General features: G+C 43.8%; 1 non-coding gene across 1 annotated transcript; it reads right to left on the bottom strand.

Annotated features, from left to right (window-relative positions):
- Positions 1-2,132: 2,132 nt before the first annotated feature.
- LOC128776713 (U5 spliceosomal RNA) lies at positions 2,133-2,248 on the bottom strand. The gene has a single exon (XR_008421892.1). It is a non-coding gene; the product is annotated as a U5 spliceosomal RNA (small nuclear RNA).
- Positions 2,249-5,373: the final 3,125 nt, after the last annotated feature.

Below are 5,373 nucleotides of genomic sequence, written 5' to 3'. Positions count from 1 at the left end.
TAGGGGCACCAAGGAAAATCCAACTAGAGATTGGTGTGTGAAACTAGGGCTATGCTAGGAATACAATATGCAGAAGGGCAGAAGGGAGATTTCCAACAGGAAGGTAGACCACAGGAATCAGGGGTCCAGGAGCATTGTTTTATTCATTCAACAAATAGTTTTTGAAAAGGGACTATTTTAGGGGAGATTCAAAGAGGCAGGCTAGCATGTAGCATGAGGGAAGTCTGTAATAGGTACTGAACTGAGGGTACTGATATGAGTACAAGATGTCTCCACTTTGAGAGACTGCAAAAACCAAGGTACTATCCCCTAACCATTCATTTCACAAACTCTTATTGAACAACTACCATGTTATAGGCACAGAAAATACCAATTTCATTGTCATTGTCCTTCTAGTGAGGAAAGAAAATAAATAAGATAAATAAAATACATAGCATGTTAGTTAGTGATAACTGCTAATAAGAAGGACAACAGGGATGCCTGGGTGGCTCAGTCAGGTAAGCACCCAATTCTTGATTTGGCTAAGGTCATGATCTCAGGGTGTGTTTGAGCCCTGAATTTGGGATTCTCTCTCTTTCCCTCTCTCTCCCTGCCCCTCCATGGCTCTCTCTTCTCTCTCTCTCTCAAAATAAATAAAATTTAAAAAGAAAGGACAACATGATTAGATGCAAAAGGGAAGAGGTTGTAATTCTGAAATCGTGGCATCTGAATCAAGGAGAGGTGGGAATGAGCAGCATGGATAGAGGGTACTGGACAGTCTTTCAGAAGAGGAACAGTAAACAGAACAGGGAACCAAAAGGGGGAGAGTAGCCAGGGTTCAAGGAGGCCAGTAAGGCTGAAAGGAAGAGGAACAAGGGAAGAGTTGTTCAAAGTGTGGTTGGGGCTTCAGGAGAGGGTAGGATGGAACCCAGCTCATTCTGGAGTTTCTTTGTTCACCTCCCTTCCTTCTCTTAGCACTTAGGGGACATCTCTGTGTCTCAAGCTACAGATACTATAGTGGATAAGACCCTGTGCTCAATTGTCAGAACCAGAAAAATAGGCCAGGGTCCAAATGGAAGCAAGGATAGATGATCCTGCATTTAGTAGAACTAGACCAGGCCTTAAATCCCTATCTTCAGACAATGCCAATCTTTTTTTTTTTTTAAGATTTTATTTATTTATTTATTTAATGTTTTTTAACTTTATTTTGAATGAGAGTGAGAGAGTGCATGTGTGAGTGGGGGAGAGGGGCAGAAGGAGAGGGAGAGAGAGAATTCCAATGACATGGGACTCTATCTCACAAACCATGAGATCATGACCTGAGCGGAAATCAAGAGTTGGATGCCTAACCCACTGAGCCACTCAGGCGCCCCTTTTAAGATTTTATTTTTAAGTAATCTCCACACCCAATGTGGGGCTCAAACTTACAACCCTGAGATCAAGAGTTAAATGTTCTACTGACTGAGCCAGCCAGGGGCTCCACAGACAACACCTGTCTTGAGGCCAGTTATGTTTCAAGGCTACTGGTATGTCTCCACAGGGGCAAAAGAGAGCCATAGAGAAGAAACTAGGGATGTCACGTATATTGAACTTAAAAATATATAATTGTGGGCACCTGGATGGTGCAGTCGGTTAAGCGCCTGACTCTTGATCTTGGCTTAGGTCATGATCTCACAGTTTGTGAATTCGAGCCCTGAACTGGGCTCTGTGTTGACAGCTTGGAGCCTGCTTGGGATTCTGTCTCTCCCTCTCTCTGTCTCTCCCTATTCCTGTACTGCACGTGCTCTCTCTCTCCCCAAAATAAATACACTTTAAAAAATTAAAAATATATGTATATAATTGTACTAGGAAAAACTACACATGATTTGAAATTTCAAACAGAATAAAAAGTATCCTAGATTTCCAAGCTGCTGACAATTTTAGACATCACTAGTCCAACCTCTTCATTTTACAGGCAAAATTCAAGAGAAGTGATTTCTCAAAGCAACAGAGGGAAGGAGAAACAATTCTCTAGCCTACCTGCCCTATGCTTGCTGTTCTTTCTCCCTCCCCCCTCCTTCTTTCTTTCTTTTCCCTCTCTCTTTCTTTCTTCCCCCCTTTTCCTTCCTTCTTTCCTTCCTTTCTCTTTCTGTTCTTTTTTTTTTTTCCTTTGTAAACTTGCTGAAACAAGGACTCAAAAAATTGGCTTAAGACTCAAAGTTGTTCCTTTCCACGAAAATCTTCAGTAAAAGGTAAAAGATTTGTATGATTTGAAGAGAAACCAGAGTATCCAGTGCACTTTCCATCCCAACTTTTTTTTACCCTCACTAAAAGTTTCAGAATAAGGTTATAGAGAAAGCAAAGCACTATTTTTTAAGTTGTCTTTTGAGTTCACTGTGAACTAAATGAGGAATAGAAATTGTGCTTACTCACAGAGCACAAACTTCAGAACCAGAGTTCAATTCCTGAAGGATCAGTTGGGGAGGAGATTCCTGGAGGGGTGAGCAGTGACAGGTACCACTAAAAATGCAAAGAGAGTGGCAGGAAAGGCCTGAAACTTTGGTCCTTGACACACAAATGTCTTCCCTTTGGCTGGTGACAGGAAGAGTGGAAGTGAAATCTTTTAACATCAGAATGGAGATGTTGTATCCCAATTTTTATTCACAAACTTGAGTCGTGTAATACGTAAAACAGGTATTTGAATTTCAGTGTAACATTAATGTGGGTTCAGTCAAACTAAGCTCTTTTCTAGAGAAAAAAATGAAACACAGGAATAAAAAGCACGTAGAAGCACAAACACATTTTACCAAACTTTTGAAATAAATCTCCAGAGGAAATGTTATTAAAAACATATAACATTTTAGTTTAGTAAAAAATTGATGAATTAAATACGTAGGAAAGACCCCATATTCTCAAAATAAGAAAACCAGAACTCATTCATGTGTCAAAGTCTTTATCCTGCAGAAGATCTTAAATTTTGGATGCAGCAAAGTAAAATACAGCCTCTTGAGAAACAATTAAGAATTCAAGTTCATAGCACCAGCTCTCCCAAAGGAAATTTTCTATTGATTTGTAACTTGGCCTTGAATTTGACCTGTGGCCTTCATGTCAGGATAATTTGGGTCACTCTGAATATGCCATCTCTTGAACAAGGGGCTCTGCTAATTTTAAATGAATGCAGCTGCCAATTTGCCATTCTTCTTTTTGCATCACAATATGTGGGAATAACTTCGCAATTAATAAAACATCTCCAGCAAGCAGTCAGACTGAGGAAATGAAGGACATTTATCGAGTAAATTTAAAAAGAGATGTCTCATTTTTGCCTTTTTGGACTTAAAAAAAAGGGAAAGAAAACAGTTTATGCCTTTGAGGGCTTTGATAGAGGCCAGAATTGTTCCCTGGGTTATAGCATCTAAAAAAGCCGTGCAGCTCAAATTAGATTTTAGTTAAAAAGAAAAAAAGAAATTAAAAAAAAAAAGTAGAGAAAAGTTTGTAGCAGACCTAAAACTTCTTTCTTCCTTTCCTTTCCTCCCTCCCTTCCTTCTTCCTTCCCTCTTTTCTTTCCCTCCCTCCCTTCCTCTCTCTCCTTTCCTTTCTGCATTTCTTTCCTCTCTTTGGTTCAATGAGAATGAATACTTCCCAAGTTTGAATCACAGGAAGTGCTTGCATTTGATATGAAGTAACCAAACCTTTAGTGGTTAAGCCCCTAAGGCCTTTATTCCATCTTGCATCTAAAGCTGCACTAATTAATAATGTACTGTCCTGGGGCACCTGGTGAGCTTAGTCCTAGGAGCCTGAGACTCCTGATCTCTGGGTTGTGAGTTCAAGCCCCAGGTTGGGTGTGGAGATTGCTTAAATAAATACAAAACTTAAAAATAAAAAAATACTGTCCTAGTATAGGGAGACAAGGGTCCTACTGAGGTGTAGACCAGGAAAGTGAGGAGTATGGAAGTTGTGTCATAAGAGAAGCAAGTGAAGGAACTTGAAGAAGAAGGGGAGCTGGAACAGGAGTTAGGCAAGGCTCAATTGATGGGTTTTTGAGCTGGCTGTTTGCACTGTGTAGAATGTTCCTTCCCCTACTTTCCACCTATTGAAATTCTCCCAAAAATGTAAGGCCAGATTGGATCATCATCTACTTTGAGAAGTTTCTAGATCCTCTTAGCTAGGGACCATCTCCCTACTTTGAACCTCCATAGCATTTGCTGCTACTTCTTTTTTAATAGTAGTGGTAGTCCAACATGTCCAGATCAGGTTAGTCAGGGCCTTGAATGCTACACGGAGAGGTGTAAGGAAGCCATTAAATTTCTGAGGATGGGCATGATCCAAGGTATCAAAGGCAGACTAAGAAGGCGTTTCTGGTGTAAACAGAAGGCAAGGGGTACATGAGACTACATTCTCTCTTTTTTTTAAAGCATATTACCATGCTCCAGGTATTATGCATGGTTACCCCACTTTATACACATGGAAGCCAGGTTACTCTCTGACACATGCTCGCCAGGCAGCCTCATTGTCCTAGGCACCTGCTTTACCCTCTGTAATCTGAGGATAATTGCTCCACTAAAATCGTGTTTTGAAGGCTCAGGAATGACCTGCTTCGTGCCACGTCTATGGATTTGTCCCCTCAGTTCTGAGTCCGTGATCTTCCCGAGACATTTGTTTTTTCACAATTCACGAACGAATTGCTTTTCCTCGCTTATAGTTTAAATTTGGGATGCACTTTTACCGAGTGAGTATAACGAAGCTTAATTAGTTAAGGGTGGCTATGGGTGGAGATTTCAAGAGATTCTAAAGGGTATTTCCGAGCCCTTTAGACTTGAAAGGCGGGTGACAATAGTTCTAAAGAGAACGGTCAAAGCCTGCAGATTTTTTCTTTTAACAGCTCTATTCTCATCCAGGCGCGGCAAGGCTGGGGGGCAACTTCTCTTGTTTGTTTACAAAAGAAATCAAGAAAGGGAGCGGGGCTCGCCTCTTTTTTGACCTAAGGACAAGAGTGAGGGGTCGGGAGGATTAGGTGCGGCTCCCCCTAGGCGCGCCCACAGCCCAGCCACGGCCCAGGGCAACCCCCTTCGCCAAGGGGCGGGGCGCGCCGGGCGGCCACGCGCGCGGGCGGCGGGGTGGGCGTGTCCCGCGGGCGCGCGCGGGCGGTGGAGGGGGCGTGTCTCGCGGGCGGCGGCGGCGGCGGCGGCGGCGGCGGCGCGGGCTGGGTGCGCGGCGCAGCCTCCTGTGCTGGAATGTGCGGCTCCCGCGAGCTCGCGGTGCAGCAGAAGAGCAAGCGCCGCCGAGGCCCCGGGCCACAGACCCCGGCGGCGGCGGCGGCGGCGCCCGGGACGGCGTGGCGAGAGCCGGCGGCTTGAGCACTCTCTGTAGTCCCTCTCTTGGGCCTTTGCGGGCCTCGACGTCCCCAGCGCCCAACTT

Source organism: Panthera pardus, unplaced genomic scaffold (genome assembly GCF_024362965.1).
Source record: "Panthera pardus isolate Hobbes unplaced genomic scaffold, ASM2436296v1 HiC_scaffold_13, whole genome shotgun sequence".
Taxonomy (NCBI): Eukaryota; Metazoa; Chordata; class Mammalia; order Carnivora; family Felidae; genus Panthera; species Panthera pardus.
Note: the sequence above shows the minus strand (reverse complement) of the source record. Positions and strands in the feature narration are given on the sequence as shown.